Below are 11,354 nucleotides of genomic sequence, written 5' to 3'. Positions count from 1 at the left end.
GAAAGAAATCCGCCTTTGATAATTTCTTTCAACGACGTAATTCAAAAGTTTTCCAAAAGTGTATCAATGTGTCAAACTAATATAAGATATAAGGGCTGTGCCAGTTGAAATTTTACGCCATACTTTAACTTCTACAGTCAGTGCCGTAGGAATTTACTGATTTTGCTTTTTTTCTACCAGGTATTACTGTTGTCAAAGTAAAGTAGGACGTAAAGTTTTATGTGTTATCAGACTGAACTTTATACCTTATTGGCTGCGTTTGATGTAGCCATGTATTTTAATCTGATCTTATTTTATTTCAATCTGATTTAGATTAATTTTAGCCCTAATTTTCTTTTATATCTATTATTTTATAATCTCTACTATTTTATTAAACCTCATTTTATTATAATTCATTTATCTTTGGTACCTTTGGTTTAATTTTTATTGTAATTGATTTGATCTAATTTTATTTTAGTTTATTTTATTTTGTATTTTCATTATTAATATTTATAATCTTTATTATTTTATCGAATTTTATTTTATTATCGTTTGTTTATTCTTGGAAATTTTAGTGTAATTTTATTGTATTTTATTTTACCTATGTTTATGGATGGGTCCACATATTCATATTAATATATATATCTATTTTGCAAAGGACACTTAAATATTTGTTTTTATGGTTCAATTATTCCCCCCCCCCCCCCCCCCCCCCCCCCCCCCCCCCATATAGAATCAATTTCAAATCTTAGTTTCTAATTCTGAATTTTCTCTATGGAAAAAGATTTATTTTCCCACACAATAACAACGCCATGTGGGAGCGCCTGCGAGCAAACAAAACTATCTAGCAGCAATGATTTGCAATTCTACCAATTATTTCGTTCATTTAAAAAAAAATACAGATTTGTATAATGAAAACTGTGTATACTCGTTTCGAAAACGATTTCCAAACCAAATATCCAGAATGCTGGAATTTCAAAAAAAACCTTACTGAAAATTTCCGAATTAATTGGTTCAAGCATGCAGTTTTACATTTTGCTTCATTTTAGTCTAATAAATAATTCGTATTGGTTTTTGAAGGCGCTTTACATTATAACTGTTAAATTGGTTGTTTTTTTCTCACTTAATTTTACGACAAGCCAAAAATTAAGAACCTAACTAATGAATTTTGCAAACAAATTTTTTTTGCTGCTTTTTTTGTTCTCGCCGGTGTATATATAATTGAAAATGTATAAATACATAAGTATAAAATCGTTAAAATGGAGTGACAAATATGTAAATTTAATGTAAAGTATGTAATTCTTATACATGAAATTCTCGCTATTGTTGGCTAGTTTTAGCTAATCCAAAACCGTAATACATAAAGCTAAATATACTCGTGTTTTTCTTTGTTTCCTTTTCAAAGTTTGGGGTTTTACTGTAATTGGAACAGACTCGCCGCTGTGCCGTAGTGGCTATTCCTGTGGTGGTGGCCGCGGTTGCAGCTTGCCTATACCGGGTTCGTTGCAGCAGGCCTCTGGATGGAGTCCGGCAGTGGTTGTCTTTGCCAGTGGTTGGTGGTTGTTGGCGCTGCCGGAGGACTCAGCCGATGATGATGGCACGCTGGTGTTTGTCGCGCAGTGGGTGGTGGTTGCCCTCGTGGGGTAGTTGGCGCCACGCTACTGGTTGCGCGCGCCGTTGATGGTGGTTGTGCGCGGTTTTGTTGGCGCTGTTGTTAAGTGTACCGCGCGGCTTAGCGTGCGATTTTCAGCGCCATTGGCGGTGGTTGTGCGCTTGGTGTTGTTGTGGCCGCCTGTTTTAGGGGGCGGAATCGTGAGGTAATCGCCTGCTTTTTAGGGTGTTGGTGGTGGTTATTGTGGTCGCCAGTTATTGCAGATTCTATCCCTTCTACAATGGTTTATAAGCAGTATGCCTTAGTGATCTCGATTTCGCGTTTCAAAATTTTCTGACTTTCCATGCGAACTGTGTGGAACGTGATGCGCGGTTTTGGAGTACCTTGCCACAAAACCCAGATGCATGTTTTACTAAACGACCGTCACAAACAAAGTAGTCAGATCCATTGCCAAATGTGCGTACATGCACTCATTTTCGCAACTTATTGAATGGTATAGTGGTTGTCTTTTTTTCAGCCCTTTTTCAGCGGCCTTCTTCTTCGACTTTTTTCGGAAACTCGTGGTCCTCCTTTTTATAGTTTCTCCATCTTTTCACACCTTGTCTCTTTTTTTCGACCGGAAACTCATGGCAATTTTTTGCTAGTGATCGCCGGTCTTTTCTTTCTTGTTTCAATACTATTGCCACGCAACTTTTTGGTCCCATCACTAGTCACTAGGTGTGTTCGCACGAAAACGCTCCCAAGTGGACCGTAACCGTAGACCATAACAGCAGACCGTAACAAACCTGCTTCGCTTTGAAGGCCTGACGATGAAGCGAACAGGAAACCGGATCCCCTGTGGGAAGCCACTGCAAGGGACCTCCGATGCCGATCAACGTGGGGCACGACTCACCCCTGAGATAAGAGTCTCAAAGTCCTACTACGAAGCTAGCCGGGCAACATAGGTCCATCAAAAAAAAGTTAAGTCAAATTGAGAATTAATTCTGTTTCCTAGTTTAAAAGGGCTTTGCGGCAATTAGACATTTATTATGGAGACCTCGTCAAAACTCCGAAAGATGATTTCTAGTGGTTATCGCCTCCACAGAAAGGCAAAACGAAAAAAAAGGTGTAAACATTTTGATAAGGAGAACTCGTCCAAACTCCGAAAGGCTAGTCCGACCTAAGCGTGGACTGCCAGGGGGTTCACGGTCCTCGGTGAGTACGCGTGTGACCATCCTGTGAGGTCAGTGCTCGGGGAGAATACTGAGCGAGATGTCCCCGACCGCCAAAACGCCCAGACAAAAAAAAAGTCCGATTGGTAGGTTTATATAAAAAAAATCAAATTATAGTTTGGCAAAAAAAAATGTTCTTGTTGGTTCATTGTGGACGAATATCCGAAGCGTGAAAGCGACCTATCAATTTCCCGTTTAGGTCCTCGAGATCATACAGTGTATTGCCTATTTTTCGGAGCAAGCGACACTTCAGGTATTTTGGCAGGAATTTGGCGTTAATGCCTGTTTGAAGTTACTTAAGGCAAAGTTTTTCCTGAAAACTTCTTGGCCTTCCTTGTAGTTGACTTGCCTAGAGCGCTTGTTATAGGTGTTTATCCCCCTATCCTTGGCCTGATCTAAATTTCTACGGATCTGCTCACGAATATTAGTCAACTTGTCAGTTGTGCTTACTATCGTAACCTGGTCTTCCCGAAGGCTGCCGAGTTTCTCTAAAATTTTGTACGTTGAGGCATGTTGGATCATATTTTGGCCATATAATGCAAAGTATGGAGAGCACTGAATCGCCGTATGAAAATCACTTCTCAAAACTGATAAAATCTCGGGTATATGCCTATCCCAATCGGTATGGTCAGGTTTATCTTTGAGGAAAATTCTAATCTTCGAAACAATTTCTCTATTAACGCGCTCGGATGCGTTCGCTTGAGGAGAATATAACCCCGTCCTCACGTGCGTCACCCCGTAATTTACTAAAAATTGGTTCATTTCCTTAGAGAAAAACTGTCCACCATTGTCACTATGAATAAATTCAGGGACCCCTACAGCTGAAAAATTTCTGAAGCGAAGTAATTTATAATGTTGACAGTGGTGGCTCTTTGCATGGGCTTTAGCCAAACGCATTTTGACAGATGGCTCAGTACTATAAAAAGAAATTGATTGCGCCGTTTAGATCTTGGATAAGGCCCTAGGAAATCGCAATATAATCGCTGAAATGGCCTCTCGGATGCAAAGGTGTTCTTTATAGGCGGTCTCGACTGCTGATTAGTGGGTTTTACAGCTTTGCAGGTGTCACAACGCTGGACGTAGTCCCTGACGTCCTTAGCCTGCTGCGGCCAGAAGTACTTCTGCCTAACACGTTCTAAGGTTTTCTGCCACCCGCCATGGTAACTCGGGTTAGCGTCATGTGCTAATCTCACTGCTTCCTCGGTCAACCCTTTCGGCAACCATAATCGCCACAGCGAGTCTTCTTCCCCTCCCACCCCCTTACGAAATTTAACTCGTTTGAAAATTACCCCGTCCACCACTCGTAAATCCGGAAGCGATTCCTCGTTTTCGGTGACGGCCCGAATCAAGTCTAAATATTCGTTGCTGCTAAATTCGGGAGAGACTAAATCTATTTCCCCGGGTGTGGTAGTGAAAGTCAACTCATCGGCATCAAACCGCGAAAGCGCATCTGGTACTATATTCAGGGTGCCCTTACGATGTTCCATTTTAAAATCGTATCTTTGCAGTAAGAGCGACCACCTCGCCAACCTCCCGCTCAAGTTCTTTTGTGTCATCAACCACTTGAGACTGGAGTGGTCCGTGATAATCCGAACCGGTAATCCCTCAACATAGGGTCGGAAACGCTTCACGCTCATTGCTCATTATGGCGGCGAGACCTTCCAGCTCGGTTACCGTATAATTGCGTTGAGCATTATTCAGCTTTTTCGACACGAACGCGATTGGATGCTCCGCGCCCTCGTCATCGACCTGGAACAACACTCCGCCAACACCTATTCGCTTTGTATTACAAATTCCTTGGAAAAGTCTCGTTGGGCCAAGACGGGAGCGGAACTCAAGGCTACTTTTAGTTTTTCGAAGGCCTCTATAGCTTCAGAGGTAAGCTTGAACGGGCCTGATGACTTACGGAGACAGTCGGTCAAGGGACCTGCCAAGTCAGCAAAATTGGTAATAAACGCCCTGTAGCAATTCGCCATGCCCACAAATCTACGCACCTGCCGAGGGGATTTAGGGATCGGGAAGTTTTGCATTGCTTCTATTTTTCCCGGATCCACTTTCAGACACCCGCTGCCTATCAAGTACCCTAAGTAGCGTATTTCCTTCTGACAAAATTTATTTTTCTTCACGTTTATTGTCAGACCTGCGTCTCTCAAACATTTGACCACTTCCGCTAGCAATTTCAGGTGGTCTTCAAAATTAGTGCTACATACCATCTGGTCGTCCAGGTAGACAAAGACGTTCTCTCGCAGACGCGAAGGGATTGCCTTGTCCATCAGCCTACTCATAGTCTGCGGTCCATTGCACAGACCAAATGGCATTACCTTGAAGTGGTACAGAAGCCTCCCCGGAACTGCGAATGCTGTTTTTTTCCTTGGAGGACTCTGTTAATTTGATCTGGAAGAACGCGTCCTTCAGATCAATGCCACTAATAAAATGCGTATCTTTCAGTCTGCTCAATAAGCCGTTGATATGAGGCAGGGGGTATGAGTCCTTCTTAGTCACCGCGTTGACCTTCCTGGAATCTATACACAGCCTAACTTTGCTTGGTTTCCGAACCAGTACCACAGGACTACACCACGGAGAGTTTTATTCTTCTATAACTCCTAATTCGAGTAATCTGTCTAGTTCGCTGAAAGCTTCGGCTTGCCTCGGTGGCGAAAGAGGGAAATGTTTGCTTTTTATGGGAACGGCATCACCGGTGTCAGTGTGATGCTCCACTAATTTAGTTTGGCCTAGGCCTAACTTCTCGTACGAAGGAAAGGTCTCGATGACCTTTTGTAATTCTAATTTCCGGGCTGGTGACAATTCATTGAGGTTAAGTTCTTCTTCCTTTTCAGGTCTAATCTCTATGCACTCTACGCTTGGGAATATTTCGGGAGCTAACACAAATGCTCTCCAAAAATCTACCCCGAAGTCCGCTTCTTGGAGCAGTGAAGGAACAAGGTAAAAACGAATAACTTTTATGGTATTTTTGAAGGTGACCGGTAGAGATACTGAGCCTAAAATTTTTTGCTTGTTGGCGCCGGCGGTATACACGAACGCATGTAAGGGCTGGTAATCGAAGCCGTTATCCCTTAAGAATTCTTCTCCATTTTTTCCCAAGATTGAGACGTTGGCTCCCAAGTCCAACAACCCTACGATAAAACTATCTTTTATTTTAGCCTTTACGAGAGGCCTTTCATCCTCTGTAAGCGTTAACGTGGTGGCTTGTAGCAGTCTACGCTCCTGTACTCTCCTGTGTTATCTCTTCCTGCACTTCAAAATATTGTCCCATACCGGGTATTGTTCAAAAATGGTATGTCTTATTTGTTCGTACCTATGTTCCCTTTCTTCAAGGTTTGGTGAAAAATGCGTTTGGCAGGCGACCTCCCTGTGCTGGCGTCGCAGAATCTTGATCGGCTCGCCCATCGCGGATAAGGACGTTTGACTCTCGGATTCAGAACTATTCGAATTGTCCGTACTGTCAGGGTAAGTTATTATTACTATTGAGGGTTCTTCCGCCAGGGTACTACTGCTCCTCGGAAGCTCACCACCTCCATGCAACTCGGTACCTGCTAGGGATCCACCCTCTGGTTCAGTGCACGGGACGACGCCTCGAGCACTGGCTGGTGTGGGAGCTATGAAGCTGAACGAGGTTCCCCCGCCTTCTCGCTCGGGTACTGGTTTCCCTGCCTGCGATGGTCCCTAGGGCATTTTGGAGTTAATACTCCCCTATGGCCGCATTTGAAACAAAAAGTATTCCTAATGGGTTCCTCGCAGTATATGTATGAGTGGCCCATTGCCTGGCAATTCCAGCGTTGGATTCCTGAATAGTCCGGTCTCCTGCTGCGTCGATACTCCAGCGCCTCTATCTGCTGATCCACGTCACAATCCTCGCCTTGCATCCTCATGTCCGGGGTTGTCACGCGTGCTTCGTTTACATGCCGTCCTGGGTAAGTGGCTCCCAACAGCTTGCTTTCTTTCAGCACTTGTTCCCCTCTGCGTGCTACATCGCGTAGATCATGAAGGGTCCTTACATCTGCGTTGAAAAGCATCAGCTTAAGGCTACTGTTGACGTTTCTTTTTATTATGTCAATCAGTAGAACCTCCGACATGGGTTCTCTTAAGCGCGCGTTCAAGGAAATTATGTCCGTGTGGAACACGTCATAGCACTCGCTTGTTTCTGCTTCCGCATGGAGATCTCCATCATGATCTCGTGGTCAGTTTTCAAAGTACCGAACTCTCTTTTTAATGAGTAGCACAAAAAGGCATATGTCGCGTTTGGGTTTTGTTTCGTGAAAAGCCAGTACCATTCTTCGGCCCGCCCAGAAAGAAATAGGTGGAAACTAGCCATTATTTGTTCGTCCGTGCATTGTCTGCGCTCACACAAGGTGTTCAGCTTAAAAAGAAAATCTGCCACGCTTCCAGTGCCTTCGAACGAGATTTTCCACTCCTACGGTTTCACTACTATGCTGCTCGGAGCAGGGTACATTGGTGGTATTACTGTTGGAAGTGGGTTACGGTCCATCCTATTCGCGTTCCGGTTCTGATTCATTGACTGCTGCGCAGATTCGAGAGCGGCGTTGAGCTGGTCCATATTGTTTCTAATTGACCCCATCTCCCTCCCCATTTCCTCCTGCGAAGCCTGGCACAGTCGGTGTAGCACTTCCACCCACGAGTAGCTTCGTTCTGCATTCCTGGGGTATTCGCCCGGTCACCTGCAGCTTCTCGAAAGTTTTCAACTCCTTGGTGTAATGGTAAGGCACCAGCTCCATCCGGTGCGTAGGTCGATACATTGGTCATTAGCCCCAAGATATCATGCGCTTTTAATAGGGGCGCATTAAGATTACTGGTGCTTGCAGGTCTGTCCATTTTATCGCGGGGGTCATTCAGGTCCGAGCCCATGTTCGTTCCCGCGGGATCTCCGTATTGCCCCCCTACTGGGGTGTGCACCACCAAGGGACGCCTGGCCTTGGGGAAAGCCCCCCCTATTATTACCGCCCCGGTGCTGGTTTCCCCAGAAACTCCCCGCACTTCCAAACGGAGTATTCCGGCCCGGTTGGCCGTACGACTGCTCGCGCGACATAGTCAGAGAAAAAAGTTGGTCAAGTAGTAGATAACAAAAACTTTTGCCACGTAAGGCAGTTAGGGATTAGGAAAAAAAGTTTAAATCCACCCCCTTTCACCCTATACCCTAAACGTTGAAGGGTATAAAAAAATGGTTATACAAAAAAAAGTTTGCGAGCGAAAAAAAAATCGCGAGAATAACTGCCGTAGAAAAAGAAGTAAAAAAATCAGCTGAAAAAAAGAAATATAATTATCGGTTATGTGTATCTTGAGTACTCAATGGGAACGCTGACATCCCCTTCCCGAAGGCACTCGGGCTACAGATAAAAAAAAATCACACAGATACATTCATACATGTCCCTAGTGCTCCCAACCGCAATGCGAGGGGGTCTTAAGGCCCCCCTCCGAGACTGGTTGGGGCCACTAGGGTCAGTTCCAGACACACATGGGTTGGTCTCAACACGCCCAGCCGCAACGCAGGGGCAGTCTCCAGGGGCTCTCCCCTGGGACTGGTTGGGGGTGTTGAGGCCTCCCGTCCATTCTCACTGGACACCCCTCCTGCCTCCGCCGCAATGGGTGGAGCGGTTTCAGAGCCGCTCCCCAGTCTGGTGGGACAGGAAGGAGTGTCACTTTGAATCCCAGCTCAACCCGTCACAGTCCAGGTGGTATTCTAAACTACCACCTGGAACGTGGGATGAGCTGGGGTTCTTTCACCGCATACACACACGCACTCACACTAACAACACAAATTCTGCTAAAAAAAAATTTTACATTAAAAAGAAAATCCCAATTAGCGGACAAAATTCTTCCTAGCCGACTACGGACAACATCCGGCAAACTAAAATCCCACTTACAAAAAAAATTAAGTGCGTTCAGCACTGCCTCACCGGATGAATGCAAAAGTCCGGAGGACACGACGTTCAGTCTCGTGGCTCCTTCGGCCACTGCCCCCGATGACCAGCCCGGACAACTTGATCCGTCCAACCATCCCACCGTAACGTAGGTGGCAGCTCCTGTGGCTGCTCACTCGGACTGGTAGGATGGTCAACTTCACAGGTTGACCCGATTGACCCCCGCGACCAGCGCCTCAGGCGCCACGTTGGGCGCCATCTGTTATGGCGCCCTCAGCCACTGTCAACGATGATCACTCTGGACAACTTGATCCGTCTAACCATCCCACCGCAACGCAGGTGGCTGCTCCTGCGGCTGCACACCTCGGACTGATGGGATGGTCAACTTCACAAGTTGGCCAAAATGACCAGCGCGACAGCGCCTCGGGCACCAAATCCCGTTGGGCGCCATCTGTTATGGAATCGCATCTATGATGGAAGCAGTAAGGAAGGCGGTCGGCATGATGTGGTGGTGCACAGTGGCTAGTCATTGTCGGCTGGGGCGGGTCCTTGCCAACCTTACTGTTCCTGTGCCATAAACAGAAAAAAATGTCATATCATGCCTTAAAAAAACTCAGCTGTCAAATTCAAAAAAAACCCGACAGAAGCGCAGAGACCGACTCAAAACGCTCATAGATTCAAATTAAAACGACATCCGGTTGAACCGGATGCCACGGACAGACCGTTAACATTCAAAAATTTAAATTCAAATTAAAAAAAAATCAAAAAAAAAAATCTAACGCAAAAGAAGACAAAGCTAACCGAACCGGAAATGACCGGTTACTAACTGATAAAATCAAAATACAAAAAAAAAACGCTGAAAATAAAATAAATAAGCTGAAAAGGAAAATAGGCCGAATATATCTTGGGGGCGCCGAGGGTGTTGTTGCGACGCCAGGTGCTGAGCCCACCCTCAAAAACCATGGCCACCGACGCACCTGTATTTTCGGTGGCCCCTTACCTGTATACCCTATGTGCCTTCTAAATACAAGAACACCAGAATTCCCATTTTATTTAAAAATTTTATTTAGTATTCATTACGTAAGTAAAACTAAGATGAACACAGGTTACTAAGAGAAAAAGTGCTCGGCATGGGCTATAAGGGCAAAGCCAAACTGCTTATATGCGCCGTTCATAAATGGCTTCCTAGTCCACCGAAGTAAAATACTACAAGCAAGTCCTGGCAATGGAACGCGTCTCGGACGAATTCGAAAAGTTAGGAGTTTAAAGAATTTACAACTACGAATACTGCAAGTTGCGCAGAAAAAAAAAGAAAAGAAATGCAGGTTTCGGCTAGAGCCAAAATTTGCTAAATTTCGAAATTGCGGTTAATTTAGGGAAATTTTATAAAGTGGTGGTTGATTATGAGCCGGGCGAACCACTTTTCAAATATAATCTGGCCTTGACCTTAAAACCCACGGTTCACGGTTTGTTTTAATTTGATAAATTTTTTTTTTTTGGCAAACCTTTTCTTTATAATTTGGGAAGGTTTTACTATTTTTAGCAATCACAAAGAAAAAAAATCTTAAATGGAGCTTTTATTAGAGCACAAGTTCATAGAATGTACTCGAACAAGGGTCTTATAATTAAGTGCAATTGTTATCTAAAGCTACCAACTTAAAAGTAAAGAAAGTAGTTATAAAAAAACATTTCCTTTTGAAGGAAAGGTTGCTAGTTCCATAATTTTAGGAAGTTTGCCTTTTTTGCTCTTATTCCCTAAGTTAGATAAATTGGAAAGGAGTTACAATTACTTTCCAATTTCCTAGCTTACAACTATCAAATTCATGAGAAGATATATATAAAAAAAATTTTTGAAAGAAATCCGCCTTTGATAATTTCTTTCAACGAGGTAATTCAAAAGTTTTTCAAAAGTGTATCAATGTGTCAAACTAATATAAGATATAAGGGCTGTGCCAGTTGAAACTTTACGCCATACTTTAACTTCTACAGTCAGTGCCGTAGGAATTTACTGATTTTGCTTTTTTTTTCTACCAGGTATTACTGTTGTCAAAGTATAGTAGGACGTAAAGTTTTATGTGTTATCAGACTGAACTTTATACCTTATTGGCTGCGTTTGATGTAGCTATGTATTTTAATCTAATCTTATTTTATTTCAATCTGATTTAGATTAATTTTAGCCCTACTTTTCTTTTATATCTATTATTTTATAATATCTACTATTTTATTAAACCTCATTTTATTATAGTTCATTTATCTTTGGCACCTTTAGTTTAATTTTTATTGTAATTGATTTGATCTAATTTTATTTTAGTTTATTTCATTTTGTATTTTCATTATTAATATTTATAATCTTTATTATTTTATCGAATTTTATTTTATTATCGTTTGTTTATTCTTGGAAATTTTAGCGTAATTTTATTGTATTTTATTTTACCTATATTTATGGATGGGTCCACATATTCATATTAATATATATATCTATTTTGCAAAGGAAACTTAAATATTTGTTTTTATGGTTCAATTATTCCCCCCCCCCCCCCCCCTCCCCCCATATAGAATCAATTTCAAATCTTAGTTTCTAATTCTGAATTTTCTCTATGGAAAAAGATTTATTTTCCCACACAATAACAACGCCATGTGAGAGCGCCTGCGAGC

Source organism: Eurosta solidaginis, chromosome 4 (assembly GCF_040869045.1).
Source record: "Eurosta solidaginis isolate ZX-2024a chromosome 4, ASM4086904v1, whole genome shotgun sequence".
NCBI lineage: Eukaryota > Metazoa > Arthropoda > Insecta > Diptera > Tephritidae > Eurosta > Eurosta solidaginis.
This window is presented reverse-complemented; position numbering follows the sequence as displayed.